At 35.4% G+C, this 16,331-nt stretch overlaps 1 long non-coding RNA gene and 1 pseudogene across 1 annotated transcript; one reads left to right on the top strand and one right to left on the bottom strand.

Moving 5' to 3' along the window:
• Window positions 1-1,294: 1,294 nt before the first annotated feature.
• On the bottom strand, window positions 1,295-2,427 carry LOC107783411 (scopoletin glucosyltransferase-like; annotated as a pseudogene).
• A 5,429-nt stretch (window positions 2,428-7,856) lies between these two features.
• Window positions 7,857-8,809, top strand: LOC107783412 (uncharacterized). Its single transcript, XR_001647450.2, has 3 exons — window positions 7,857-7,923; window positions 8,208-8,265; window positions 8,360-8,809. It is a non-coding gene; the product is annotated as an uncharacterized LOC107783412 (long non-coding RNA).
• The last annotated feature ends 7,522 nt before the right edge of the window (window positions 8,810-16,331 follow it).

Below are 16,331 nucleotides of genomic sequence, written 5' to 3'. Positions count from 1 at the left end.
GATGACTCCCGGATGGACCATCATAATCCAACACATCAATACTAGGCATATTCCAATTGTCCGTTGATTCATAACTTGTAAAATTCATATCTGGTCGGTACCCCCTTTGGAATGTATGAGTGTTAATACAAATATAATACATAAAAAATATTCTAATACAAAGGAAAATTAAAATTTATCACTCGGCTTGTGGATTATGTAAACTTGGGGAGAAATTATGTCCTCGCTCCTTAATCACCCGTGAAGATAAGTTTAGATCTGGCCAAACTCTTTTAAACGGAACTTGTTCGGATAAAACTACTCCCAAAAAACACCTGATGATTGAGGGTAATCTCTACTTTGCGGAACCATAATATTGCGAACGTCTTCAGCCTTGACGTACATTTCCAACTATCACAAGAAGTTCCCGATGTTCATCCGAAGTCCTCAAAATATCTGTCAGAGTTTAATCGTCTTCGATGTTAAATTAAGCATAACAAGTAACCTCTTGCAGAGTAACAAAATACATATATCTTTCGGTTGCTTTAATATTCACCGAACGTTTTCTCTCACTCATTTTTTTACATAACAACGAAATCAATATAGCATACTCAATTGTAAGTGGTACATAACAGTGAAACCAATCTATCATACTCAATTATAAGTGGCAACTTAACAATACACTGTGGAGAATAACTATAGCGTACTGAGTTATTCTCCATCACAGCCTCATCCTCTCCCAATATAATGCAACCCTAACTTTTTGCTCTTCGGACATTATGACAAAATGCAAAATAAGTTAAGCAAACAAATATTTTGGAAGACCTGGAGGATCCTAAATGGATTTTTACCGAAATACTGAAACTCCTTAAATAAACAAAAAATAGTTCGGGGGTACAATAATTGAGGGTATAGAGCATACATAATACGCGCTATATATGTAGCGTGTATTATGCATGCCCTATACCCTCAATTATTGGTGGGTCAACAAAGTTCAAATCAATTATTTGTGGGACAGTAAAGTTTACATATAGCGCATGCAACCCATGCGCTATACCTTAACGGACAAAGCAACACTTTGGTTCTGGACTCCTTTGCTTGCACACATATTTTCCTTCTTTTTAGACAAAGATTATTTTTCACAAATTAGGGACATGAAGGAACTAGTATTAACTTTAACCTCGAACTCTATTTGCTTAAGTTCTGGACTTTGGGGATAAATAATATTATTAACACTCATAAAAATCAGATTATGTGTGTAAGCAAATAAGTAACCACTAACCAACAACATCTTTATTCTAGTAGGGATAAATCGTTAATCACTTATGGAACTAAATGTACTTATATCTTCCAGCAAAGTAGTCAAATTAGAGTAAGATGATCCTCCTATTTCAACAGCTTTCCTTGCCATTTCCTTGTACGCTTTAGCTCTGCTTCTGAATCCTTCTGCTTCTCCACCCACCATTACCCTCCTTATTGCCTTTGCTATTGCTTCTTTTTTCACTCCCTCGCTAAATGTATTTTGCCATTTCATAGAAACAACACCAACCCCACTCTCAAGACTTCAGTTACCAACTTTTCATTAAAGAATTGTTCCGTAAATACAGACCATGTCACCATGGGTACTCCTGCTGATATTCCTTCCAACGTCGAATTCCATCCATAATGGGTAACAAAAGCTCCTATAGCTTCGTGATCAAGAATTAACAATTGGGGTGCCCATCCTCTTATTATTAATCCTTTTCCTTTTGATCTTTTCTCGAATCCTTCAGGCAGCCATTATTCTTTATCTAGTTCTATTCTAACAACCCAAATGAATTTTTGTCCTGAAGCTTCAATTCCCATAGCTAGTTCACGCATTTGTAAAGTGGTGAAATTTGCTATGCTCCCAAATGTAAACGACGGAACTTGATTTTTTTGAATCAAGCCATTTCATGCACTCGTGTTTATCGAAAGAGGATTTCTTCCCTCTTTCAGCTTTATCTTCAATGTCCCTGTTACACAACGAAAGCGGGCCAATAGCCCAAGCTTTTCTACCTAGAACCTTAGTATAAAGTTCAACATAATCCGGTTCAAGCTCATAGAAGCTGTTGAAGATAACTCCATTGCCCTTCAAGCCCGATTCTCTAACCGCTTTTACCATCAGGGGAATATTAATATCTTCTTCAATTCGATCAAACAGTGATAACTATGATCTAGTCAGCTTGATCTAGTAAGCTAAATTCGGTACAACAAAAGATTCAGAATCAGAGGAGACATTCTTAAAAGGCTTATGAAGCCTGATTCTCTCCCCAACACAAAGGGCAAAAAGCTTGTGCCATGAATAGCCAATCTTGGAATGTTAAATTTGGCTGCAGTATCAATTGTCCAAGAAAAGAATATATCAGAAACAAGACAATTGGGATGGTGTGTAATAATCTTTTTCTTATAGTAGATAACAATTTTCATTACTTAATTTTACTTGTTGTGGTTTGTAATATGGTTTTATGCTTGCACTTCTATTTTATATTGCTGTTTTAGCTGTGAGCTGAGATAATAGTTTAGGACACAATTTTGATGTGAAGAATGCTCTACGATCATATTTAGTGATTCCTTTTTTTTTCTTTGAATAAGTTAGCTGAAACATCAGTGAATCATTTTCTAAGCTAAGCACATTCCTAGTTGAATCTGACTCTGCATGCCTGATTCACGGATTGTTAGTAGGACCTGAAGAATTAAGTCATCATGCTAAGAAATAGTTTTTGGTGAGTGCAAGGTGTTACAAGTATTCAGGCCAGAGTTTATGTGTGAGTTTGGCTCTCATTTTGGTGAGTACTCTCTCTCACAGGGAAAAAAAGGTTTTCTAGAGATTACCATAAATAGGTGTCAATATGTAGTGTAAAATATTCTAGAGATAATTTTGTTAATGATGAGTTGATTGTTGAATACGACAATATCCCACATCGGTTGGGAAGTAAACTTGGTGGGAATTTTTTCTTATAAAAGGAGGCCTAATGTTTAGGATTTATACACACCTCTCATTTGCCTTCTTATCTTCTTAAGGCATTTGTATCTTCTCTCTTTAGTATTATTTCACTTGTATTTTTGGAGTGGAATAAAATATTGGTTGTGTCCGAGGAAGTAGGTACAATTGGCCGAACCTCGTAAATTCTGGTGTTCCTTTTATTGTTGCTTTATTATCTTATTTATTATTTGGTGGCAGCCATAATTTTTTGTATAATAGTTGTGACTCATTCACACTATATACATTTGGCTTCCACAACAATTGGTATCAGAGCCAAGGTATTGTTTAAGTATGCTCTGTGGTTGCAGCATAATCTAATCTTCCACATCAGAAAAGATTTATCTTGGTAACTGAGTCAAGGTTCTGTCTGAGTATGCTCTGTGGTTGCAGCTTAATCTGATCTTCTATACCAAAAAGGAAATAATCTTGATTTTTGTCGTCATCTATTAATAATATTTATGTCAAAGATGGGAGACAATAAACAAGAAGAATCTAAATCAAGTGTCAACAATACATCATCATTGGCATCTTCGCTTATGACAAGAATTGTGTCAAATGCGAAATTTGCGGTAGAAATTTTTGACGGATCAGGACATTTTGGGATGTGGCAAGACGAGGTTCTAGATGTCCTTTTTCAACAAGGTCTAGATCTTTCCATTGAAGAAAAAAGACCAGATATTATTGGAGAAGAAGATTGGAGAGTTATCAATCGTGTTGTTTGCTGTACCATTCGATCTTATCTTGCTAGAGAGCAAAATATCCATACACAAAGGAAACTTCTGCAAGTAAATTATGGAAAGCACTGAAGGATAAATATTTGAAGAAAAATAGTCAAAATAAATTGTACATGAAGAAGAAACTGTTTCGCTTCACCTATGTTCCTGGTACCACAATGAACGAACATATCACCAGTTTCAATAAGTTGGTCACAGATTTACAAAATATGGATGCAACTTTTGATGATGGTAACTTGGCCTTGGTATTATTGGGGTCACTTCCTGATGAGTACAAGCACCTTGAAACTACTCTACTCCATGGGAATGACGAAATTTTTCTCAGAGAAGTTTGTTCGGCTTTGTACAGCTATGAACAAAGAAAGGGAGAAAAACAAAAGGGCGGAGAAGGAGGAGCACTGGTTGTGAGGGGTCGTCCTCAAAATCAAATGAGGACAAAGAAGGGAAGATCTAAGTCAAGATCTAGACCCAGCAAAGATGAATGTGCCTTTTGTCGAGAAAAGGGACACTGGAAGAAAAACTGTCCGAAGTTGAAGAATAAGGCCAAACATAACAATGGAAAAGACATTATGGATTCAAATATAGCTGATTGTGATGATTCAGACTTCTCATTAGTTACAACAGGGCCATCAACATCATCAGACATATGGTTGATGGACTCAACTTGTAGCTATCATATGTGTCCCACAGCAGATAATAGCCCTCTTACCTCATATGACATTGGTTCAATACGATTAAGGAACCATGATGGAATGATCAGTACATTAACAGATGTTCGATATGTACCGGATTTGAAGAAGAATCACATCTCTGTGGGAGCCCTAGAATCAAAAGGGTTTAAAATCATTGCAGAAAATAGAGTGATGAGAGTATGCTCCGGTGCACTAGTGGTAATGAAGGCCAATCGGAAGAATAATAACATGTACCGTTATTGCAGTAGTACAGTTGTTGGGACAGCGATAGTAACATCTAGTGACGAAAAAGAGGAAGAAGCAGCCAGGCTATGACACATGCGATTGGGACATGCTGGAGGTAAATCCTTGAAAACTTTATCAGATCAAGAATTGTTAAAAGGAGTAAAGGCTTGCAACTTGGAGTTTTGCGAGCATTGTGTCAAAGGGAAACAAACAAGGACAACGATCCATAATACTAAAGGTATTTTGGATTATGTACACTCTGATGTTTGGGGTCCTTCCAAAACACCTTCATTAGGTGGGAAGCACTATTTTGTAACCTTTGTTGATGATTTTTCCCAAAGAGTATGGGTGTATACAATGAAGAGCAAAGATGAAGTGTTGGGAATTTTTCTCAAATGGAAAATGATGGTGGAGAATCAAACAGGCAGGAGGATCAAGTGTATTTGCACAGACAATGAAGGTGAATACAAAAATGATCATTTTAATAAGGTCTATGAAAATAATGGCATCGTCTGACACTTCACTGTCAGACATACACCACAATAGAATGGAGTGGTAGAACGTATGAACTGGACCTTGCTGGAGAAGGTACAATGTATGTTGTCCAATGCTGGCTTGGGAAAAGAATTTTGGGCTGAGGCAATTACATATGCATGTCACCTCATTAATCGCTTACCATCTGCTGCTATTGATGGCAAGACACCATTTGAAAAATGGTATGGAAAATCTGCTGTATATTATGACTATTTGCACGTGTTTGGCTCAACTGCATATTATCATATGACAGAGTCAAAATTGGATCCAAGGGCAAAGAAGACTATTTTCATAGGGATTACTTCTGGAGACAAAGGATATCGCTTATAGTGTCCTATGACAAAGAAAATAATATTCAGCAGGGATGTTACTTTTGATGAATCTGCTAAGTAAATAAGGTAACAGAAGATACCAAACAAAATGAGGGTGTTTCTAAGCAAGTGGAGTTTGAGGAAAAATTTATTTTTCCAACACAAGAAGCAGAGGAGGAAACAAATGAAGATTATCCTCTGGAAGAAGAGCTAGTAGAGAGGGAGATTCCAACTCAGGAACCTCAACAACAACTTGAATCAATTGCAACTAGCATACCAAAAAAGACAATAACAAAACCTGTTCGTCTTATAAGACGGTTGCTTGTGCCGCCTCAATTGTAGCTGATGATGTTCCTACCATTTATAAAGATGCAGTCCAAAGTTCAGAAGAAGATAAGTGAAGGATTGCCATAAATGATGAAATACAGTCCCTTCATCAGAATCATACATGGAGATTGGTCAATCTCCCGAAGGGAAAGAAAGCAATTGGGTGCAAATGGGTATTTGCAAAGAAAGAAAGATTTCCTAACCAAGAAGATGTTCGCTACAAAGCAAGATTGGTGGCCAAAGGATATGCTCAAAAGGAGGAAATTGATTACAATGAAATGTTTTCTCCAGTTGTAAAACATTCCTCCATTAGAATTATGTTGGCTTTGGTAGTTTTTACATGGAAACTTGGAAGAGGAAATCTACATGACTCAGCCAGAAGGATTCAAAGTTGCTGGAAAAGAAAATATGGTATGCAAACTTGAAAAATTATTGTACGGATTGAAATAATCTTCTAGACAATGGTACAAGAGATTTGACAAGTTTATGTTGTGGCAAGGTACAAGAGAAGCAAATACGATCATTGTGTGTATTTGCGCAAGCTTGAAGATGGTTCCTTTGTATATCTTCTCATATATGTTGATAGCTTCCAAGAATTCGGAAGAAATTGATAAGTTGAAGATTCAACTGAAGAAGGAGTTCGAGATGAAGGATTTGGGTAAGGCAAAGAAATTTTTTGGCATTGAGATAATAAGAGATAGACGTTCAAAGAAACTCTGTTTATCTCAGAAAGAATATTTGAAGAGAGTACTACAACGCTTTGACATAGATGAGAAGACTAAGCCAGTTGGTACTCCACTTGCTCCCTATTTTAAGCTAAGTACTACTATTCACCAAAAGATGAAGCTAAACGAGAGTATATGTCAAAAGTACCATACGCAAATGTTGTTGATAACTTGATGTATACAATGGTCTGTACGAGACCTGACATTTCAGAAGTTGTTGGAGTTATTAGCAGATATATGCATAATCCAAGAAAGGAGCATTGACAAGCTGTGAAGTGGATTCTATGGTATATTCATAATACTGTAGATGTTGGGTTAGTTTTTGAGCAGGAAGGCAATCAGTTCGTATTTGGATATTGTGACTCAGATTTTGCGGGTGATCTAGACAAACGAAGATGAACTACTGGTTCTGTGTTTACTTTTGCAAAGACACGAGTTAGTTGTAAGTCTACTTTGCAGTCAACAGTTACTTTGTCTACAACAGAGGCAGAGTACATGGCTATTACAAAGGTTGTGAAGAAGACAATTTGGCTTCAGGGGTTGCTAAAAGAGCTTGACATTGGGCAAAAAAGTATCACAATTTTTTGTGATAGTCAAAGTGCTATTCAATTAGTTAAGAACCAAGTTTATCATGCAAGGACGAAACACATTGATGTTCGGTATCATTTCGTACGAGAAATCATAGAAGAAGGTGGAGTCACGGTGAAGAAAATTCATACTACGGAGAATCCTGCTGATATGCTGACAAAGGTGGTGACTGCGGTCAAGTTTCAACATTGTTTGGATTTGATCAACATTGTTGAACACTGAAGATTGAAGATGAAGACACAACCAAAATTTGTTATTGAGAGAAAGTTGAAGATGTGGAATTTTGCCAAGGTGGAGATTTGTTGATTGTCAAAAGTCCCACATCGGTGGGTGACAATTTGGGTTTGGGAATTTTTCTCTATAAAAGGAGGCCTAATGTTTAGGATTTATACACACCTCATTTGCCTTCTTATCTTCCTAAGGCATTTGTATCTTCTCTCTTTAGTATTATTTCACTTGTATTTTTGGAGTGAAATAAAATATTGGTTGTGTCCGAGAAAGTAGACAAAATTGGCTGAACCTCATAAATTCTGGTGTTCCTTTTATTGTTGTTTTATTGTCTTATTTATTATTTGGTGACTGTCGTATAGTAGTTGTGACTCATTCACACTATATACATTTCGCTATATACATTTGGCTTCCGCAATACCCTCTGTATCTTGTTACGTTTCTTGATTTGATTCTGTAGACGTTTAATGAGGTTCAGAAGCTACTGAGCAAAACTAATGAAAAAGTTGTTGGTGATGTCATGACACCAACTCCATTATCTGTCCGTGAAAACACCAACCTTGAAGATGCTGCAAGGTAATTGAACAAGCTTTTGTATTTTCATTAAGCTGTAATAAGGTTCCAATTAGCTAGTGCAATTGGTTATTAAAATTCCTTTTAATGCCTTTTCTTTTTTATACCTATTCCATTTGGGAAGGCGGCAAGAGACATGTTATTTAAGGCAGATGATTCTTGCTAATCTTCTCTCCTTCCGCTGGACTATTGCATTCTTGCTAATCACTTAATGAGAATCTGGATTATTCATTTAGCAGATTTTACTATAAAGTTGACATCATGAGATAAATTCCTGCTGATTTTAGGTTGTTGCTCCAAACGAAGTACCGTCGGCTGCCTGTTGTTGATGTTGATGGCAAACTGGTAATTTGCCTTCTTCTTCTCTTTATTTGGATTTTTAGTGCATCTGCCAGCAGCATTTAATTTCTGATGAATCCCTGTTTACTGAAATGTGAAGGTTGGGATTATCACAAGGGGCAATGTTGTTAGAGCTGCTCTACAAATAAAACGTACTATTGATACACAATGACACCTGGGTTCCAGCGCGAAAGTTGTTTGTTCATGTCAAGCCTTGACGCTACGGTATTATAATATATGTTCTCTTCCATTTTGTCGTCCTTGGCTTCCTACTGTGCCAAGTGTGGCATCATTGGGAGAAGGGGGAAGCAGGGGATGACTTTGCCCGAGTACTTGCTGGTAAGCAAGAACATGATCCTCGTGAGCTCGAAATCCAAGTAAGACATCTGTATGGAATCCTTGTTCATATCTGGTTATTTCTGTTGCTTTCACCAAATCGAGCTTCCTTTACAGAGTCTGAACTGTTGTTCCTCTGTACTTGTAAATAATAATTCTGGAAATTAGAACGTTAGCTTATAAACGTAAATATAAATAAAAAAATACAGAAATTAATTCGAGCCCACTGAATTCACAGTGTTTCCTTAAGGAATTTAATCCCCTCCTAATATCCAAGGTTATAGATTATTTCCTCCCAGGATAGAACGAATTACACACTGGTGTAGCGGTACTTCAAACCCCAGTGTTTCAGCGAACACAAAGTTCGGCAACAAATCACACTTATGGATGCTTTGTTTGTTGTTAAAAACAATGCAGAATAAGGAGGACAACTCAGAAGTCGAATGGAAATTCTGAGAGGAAGGAATGCAAAGTATAGCCAATGTTGAATTCTTACTGAAGAGAATATCAAATTGCAATTCGTTTTTCCAGTGTATATCCAGTGTATGCAGAGTGTATATCCATTATATGCAGAGTGTATATCCAGTGTATACAGAGTGTATATTAAGTGTATACAGAGTGTTTCAAGTGTTTTTTCCGATGTGTTCTTCTTTCTCTCCAACTTATGCTCTATTTATAGCAGTTATTTGAGAGAAATCCGCCCCTTCCATGGTGCAACAAGCACTAGATCATGGAGAAAGCACTTACATGGTGGTATATACACTTGCTTGGTGGGAGGAGCACTTGCACCATTGTGGGAGGTGCACTAGGCTGCATTATTGCTTAGTATTGCAACACAATACACGGATTGGAAAACATCCGTTACAAACACGGATTATATCACGTTAATATTCACTATTAACAAATAGATTTGGTCCAAAAAATTAATCAATCGATCGATCATTTGACCAAATCCGAATCCAAATCCCATTTCCCATTCACTCTAATTTTAAGACTATTTTATCTTAAACAAAAACTCAACAATCCCCCACATGAATGGGGAATGGCTATATCACAGAAGTATGCATGAAAAACTTGTGTGATTTGCAAACAAGAATTAATTGCATCTGGATAAGTAGGTTTCCCTTTGAACTTTCCGTAGTGAACTTATGTCGGATATACTCGGTCAATCGGTAGATTTGATATCTTTGAACCGTCGAACTTTAGTGTATACCTAGACAACCATAAGTCACACAATCAATCCCTTAACCGTCTTTGGTTCTCATTGTTGTGTTCGTTTCAGCCATGAACACTGCCTGGTTTCATAAGTGCGTAGAGAATTGGCCTTGCAAAATTCTCCTTGAAGCGGCTAACACTTCACACTTACATAGGTGATTCCTAAACGTGTCATCCCGTAGATACACTATTTGATATACCATGTATCAAATTTAGAAATCATTAAAAAGCCTTAATGCTTTATCCTTGGTACTGAACATTGTCTCATCACGAGAATGGACTAAAACAAATTTTGTTGACAATATTGAACCGTCATTAATGAGTTTGTTTGATCTCCTTGAACCTAGATCTTGGGATCTCCAGTCTTCTAGGTAGAGTTACCGCCACAATGACTTGTTCTCGGCCATAGTCCCATTCCCCTCGATGATTTCTCAACTACCTCTCTAGTTAGGCCTTTTGTAAGTGGATCTGACACATTATCACTTGACTTTACATTAAGCAAATCAAAGTTTTGGGTATGTTCTAAGTATCCCAAAACTCGTTTCATTGCCATCCAGTGAGATTGGCCTGGATTGCTCGTGTATCGACTTAGTTTACTTATAGCACAAGCTATATCTGGTCGTGTACAATTCATGATGTACATTAAGCATCCCAACACACGAGCATAATCCAATTGTGATATGCTTTGGCCTTTGTTCTTTGCTAGTGCAAGATTCACGTCAATTGGAGTCTTTGCAACTTTAAAGCCCAAGTGCTTGAATTTTTCAAGTACTATCTTAATATAATGAGATTGTGATAATGCTAGACCTTGAGGAGTCTTTTGGATCTTAATCCCCAGAATTAAATCCGCAATTCCCAAGTCCTTCATATCAAACTTGCTATTGAGCATACGCTTAGTAGCATTTATGTTGGCAATGTCATTACTCATTATCAGCATATCATCCACATATAGGCAAACAATGACTATGTGATTTGGAACATTTTTAATGTACACACATTTATCACATTCATTTATCTTAAAATCATTTGACAACATTGTTTGGTCAAATTTCGCATGCCATTGTTTGGGTGCTTGTTTTAGTACGTAAAGGGACTTAACAAGTCTACATACCTTATTTTCTTTACCTGGAACCACAAATCCTTCAGGTTGTTCCATGTAAATTTCTTCCTCCAACTCTCCATTTAAAAAGGCCGTTTTAACATCCATTTGATGAATTTCAAGACCATACACTGCAGCTAATGCTACTAACATCCGTATGGACGTAATCCTTGTAACTGGGGAGTATGTATCAAAGTAGTCAAGACCTTCTCGTTGTCTATACCCTTTGACAACAAGTCTTGCCTTGAATTTATCAATAGTGCCATCATCTTTCATTTTTCTCTTAAAAATCCATTTAGAACCCAAAGGTTTATTTCCAGGAGGAAGATCAATCAATTCCCATGTATGGTTGTTCAATATGGATTCTATTTCACTATTGACTGCCTCTTTCCAGAACAATGATTCCGAAGAAGACATAGCTTCTTTAAATGTTCGAGGCTCATTTTCCAATAAGAAAGTCACAAAATTTGGTCCAAACGAAGTAGACGTTCTTTGACGTTTACTACGTCTTGGATCCTCCTGATTAAATGTACTTTCTTTTGTTTCTTCCCGAGGTCGTTTAGATACTTCACCAATCGATTCGCATTCCTTTTTATACGGATATACACTTTCAAAGAACTCAGCATTATCTGATTCTATAACCGTATTATTATGAATGTCGGGATTTTCTGATTTATGAACCAGAAATCGATATGCTTTACTATTAGTTGCATATCCTATGAAAACACAATCAACTGTTTTCGGTCCTATTTTTACCCTTTTGGGTTTAGGAACTTGCACTTTTGCCAAACACTCCCACACTTTAAAATAATTCAAGTTGGGCTTCCTTCCTTTCCATTTTTCATATGGAATGGATTGTGTTTTACTATGGGGTACTCGATTTAGTATTCGGCTGGCCGTAAGAATGGCTTCCCCCCACAAGTTCTGTGGCAAACCAGAACTTATCAACAATGCGTTCATCATCTCCTTTAATGAACGATTCTTTTTTTCCGCAATCCCATTGGATTGGGGCGTGTAAGGGGCTGTTGTTTGATGAATAATTCCATATTCTAAACATATTTGTTCAAAAGGAGATTCATATTCACCACCCCTATCACTTCTTATCATTTTGATTTTTGGCAGAAGCAGACAGCCCACGTTTCTCATTTTTCTGTAAAAAATGACAGGCTGCAGAAGTTGAAAGGTCAAGGTTGGTAGACATATTTTGTCTATAAAATGAGAGCTTCGGCTCTCATTCTTTTATCACAATCTCAGAGGAAAATATATCTGAGAGCTAGAAAGAAAGAGTGAGGTTTCGCAGACAGGGTATAAGAAAATAGTTTGTGAAGAAAATAAAAAGTGTGAGCGATATTGTAGTGAGGTGAAATATCAAAAGAGGGTTATTTCTTTTGAGTATTGTAGTGGTCTTTGTAGTATTTTTACTCGGGCCTACAAAGTGTAAATTCCTTACTATAGTGATATCAGTTGCTCCTCTCGGGGTCGTGGTTTTTCCCTTATTCAGAAGGGTTTTCCATGTAAAAATCTTGGTAGCATTGTTACTCTTTTATTCTTGTTAATTACCGTATCTCGGTGCTATATTATTATTCCGCTTTTATTACCGTGAATATTATTTTGGTAGGGGGTTTATTCCCAAACATGATTAAAGGAGAAGCAGCCTGCACCACATCAGTGGTAGCGGTGGAGAGCGGAGTTTCTTGAGATGCAACTTTCAATGCATTGTATTATGACAAGTCAGATAAAGGTTTGAACTTGCAATTCAACTGTGCCTTCGTGTCCTAGGCCATGCAATTGAAAAGTACCTGTATACATTTTGTCATTAGCAGCTACATATGTTAGTGCTTACTTCCCTACGCTTGGATGGTGATCTTCCTTTTGTATGCCACACGTTTCTCATAGTTTGGCAATTGGCACAATCCTTTGCCCAATAAAAAGAGTCCTTGCATTTTGTTTATGCAAAGTCAAGTTACTTGGAATGCATGAACAGCACATAATCAGACTCATTAAACGCATTTCTAAATTAATTACATAAACAAGAATGAAGAGAGCGTTCGGACAATCTGTTCTTGGCTCTTCAATTGGTTTGTCAGTTGAGAACAGGGGCGGCCCGACGAATTTCGTGGCCTAAAGCCAAACTTTATAAGGGACTTTAACTTTTTATTTTTTTTATTATTTATTTGAAAATTATTTTTTTAACTTTTCTTAGATACAAAGTTATTAATAATCTTATCTATATATATAAAGGAAGGACGTGAGGAAGGTGATGTGACATCTCTATAATATAGGAATTCTCTTTATCTTTTTTCTCATTTTTTTGAATATTTTCTTTCAATTTTTTCATTTTAACTATTTAAAAAATTCACACCATAACTCACTCACACGGGGTTATGACTTTTCAAGTCCATAACCTCCAACCGTTTAATATATTACTAATAACTCTCTATATATCTCCTGCTTCTCTTCTTTCCCACACCTGACTGTTACCCATTCCATTGAATTTGAAGTAGATTCCATCTTTTATTATTCATATCATCACATTGCTATTTCTTTAGAGATTTACCATTTCCGTTAATATTTCAAATTGTAGTTGTTGTATTTTGGTCTGCTTACTCAGAACTCATTTTGAATATGCAGCTTTTTATGATCGTAATGGAGTATATTTTGCTTTTGTTCCTTAGAAACTATGTTTAGGTTCGTATTTTGTGAATTGAATTTGAAAATTACTGACTTGATTATGTTTGTTATCGTATCTTCTCATAGTTCTACGTTAATTAGAGCTCAGTACTTTAAAGTGAATTCCATCTTCCTATCTTGTGGGTCATTGTTACTTTCTGTTGTTAATTATAATAGTCAGTTTACCCATTTCATTTTTTTCTTCTTCTTTTTATTCTGAGATTATTTTGTATGTTTCTTCCTGTTCTTCTTTTTCTATTAAACATTTGGAATCATTAAGAAGTTATATTTATTTTAATATAAAGAGACAAATTATAGGAAAGAAAACGAAATGTAAGGACAGAAATATTAAATTGAATGAGGCAAATGCAAAGAGTAACCATTGGGAAAGTAAAATAAGAAAATGAATAACAAAGAAAGTAACAGTATGTACAAAACATCAATAGGTTGTTTGAGGGTACTCTTTCCTTGAAATTCCTCTACAGTATGTACAAAACATCAATAGGTTGTTTGAGGGTACTCTTTCCTTGAAATTCCTCTATTTTCCTTTCATAAAATCCCAATCCCTCTATGTTTTGAGTTCTGTTTCTTCTTCTACAACAGGTATATACACGATCTTACTCTTGCCATGATGATGATTATTTCATAAAATCCGACAAATGCATCATGACAGAAGCAGCCAGCCAAGTTTCATTCCAAATCCGACAAATGCATAATCACATATAGAATTAGCAAATTAAATAAAAATTTCACCTGAATGGTTCATTAGACGGGAAATAAAACAAGGGGTTTTCGTTTCAGGAGAAATTTCAGTCCCCAAATTAGTTCGTCTTAACTACATTGAGAGAACTTTCTTTTGATATATTGTAACAATCGCGCCACTAACTACCTTCAGTTCGTCCAAAAATATTGAAAGAGAAAAGAGATGTTTCATGACAAGATCTGGTCACTAAAAATTTTTTGAAAATCAGCATTGACAAGGGCTACAATGCTATGACTATCAAACGTAAAATAAAAGTTTAGTGATCAGATTGTGTTTTTTCATGCTATTTGTCAAAATAAATAATAGAATAACGTGAACCCCTCATAACCTATAGGTAGATATAAGGATGATGACAAGAGCTACAAGATCCAGTATGAGGTGCCAATACTTGGGAATGAGCACGTGAAGATCACAGTAAAAGATAGAAATCTTGAGTACAAAAAAGGAAGACTGGAAGAGTATATGAGAAAAACGATCAGATGATGAGTTTTAGTAATTAACAAGTTATGGATACTACAATTACAACATTATACTTGCGCCAAGGTTGATAGATCATGGTTGAGGAGATTAAGATTGAGAACTCTTTTTTTGCTAATTGGAAGCCATTTATTTAAGACAAGAAATAAAAGTTTGAGGTGACAAATAATAAAATATGTCAACTAAACTAATCATGCGATTTTCAAAATGTCATCCACGATCGGTTTGTTGAAAAATTCTAAAATGCTGTGATTTTTGTTTTTGTTTCAAGTGAAAGAGATGGAAAAAAGGAACAAAATAATTATCTACGTTTACTATATATTAGACTTTGAAAATCGTGTATTAGGACCGCGTATATATATGTATCAAAAGGTGAAAGTTTCCTTTTAAGTTCTTTTTTTTATTTCAAAAAATAAAATAAAAAATTGTATGAAAACATGTCAACTAAGTTGTCTTATCTAATAAAAATATTTTATTTGTCGCATCACAAAGATATAGAATTTTAGTTGTATGGATACTCATAAGATCTTATATCTTGATTAAATTATAAAGATTATTTCAAAATTCATTAATCTTTTACAACCGCGCGAAGCGCAGGATATTTGACTAGTTTTCTTATAATCAATAACTCCTAATACATATTTCTCAATTGACAATATAACTAATCCATTTAACCTGTCTTGTGATATGGTTGTTCTTAGATAAGATTTTATCATTTTTAATTTTGAAAACTTCTTTTAGTTGAAGCAATGGTAACATAAGTTATGAACATGATTCCATAAGCAATTTAGGCATTTGCAAAAGAATTAAATTTTTTTATTTGATTAAGTCTATCAATTAAACTGTTATCTTCTAATTGTACTATTTTCCTTAATACTTTTAATTCAGAAAATAAATCTAAACCATCAATATCAAATTAATTATTATGCTTTAAAGGACATTCAAGATTAAAATAATATTTTTTTTAAATTTCCAACATCTAGTGATCTTAGTTTTTACTGCCAAATAGAAAACCAAAAATATTTTCATATGCTTCGAATTGTTCAAATCTATTTTGAAGTGAAAAAATAGTCTTGTCTATTACGTATAAAAGTAATCAACTCTAAAGAACTCTTCGAAAGATTTTGAGATTTCATTATCAACATTCGCATCAAATTGTTACTTCCTATACATTACAAGTTTCTTACGAAATTCGGATTCGATATTCATTTCATGTGCAATTTCGTTAGTAGAAATTATAGCTTCAATTACAAATCTTTTCTCTATATTTGTTAAAGAAAGAAATCAAACATCCTTCTCAAATATCCCCAAGCACGGGATTTTTAAATTAGTTGCTAGTCAGAAGTGGAATTTTGGTGACTGATGATGATGATAATTGTCACTGTAAGGAGGATAGAGGAAAATTGTCAGTCTTGTGGTACAATAGACCTAAGCTAGTGTATCAACTTTCTTCATACTTCATAGCCACTAGTTTGCAATTTTGTCTGTATTGTCATTATCCACGTCTAAGAT

Source organism: Nicotiana tabacum, chromosome 7 (genome assembly GCF_000715075.1).
Source record: "Nicotiana tabacum cultivar K326 chromosome 7, ASM71507v2, whole genome shotgun sequence".
NCBI lineage: Eukaryota > Viridiplantae > Streptophyta > Magnoliopsida > Solanales > Solanaceae > Nicotiana > Nicotiana tabacum.
This window is presented reverse-complemented; position numbering and strand designations above follow the sequence as displayed.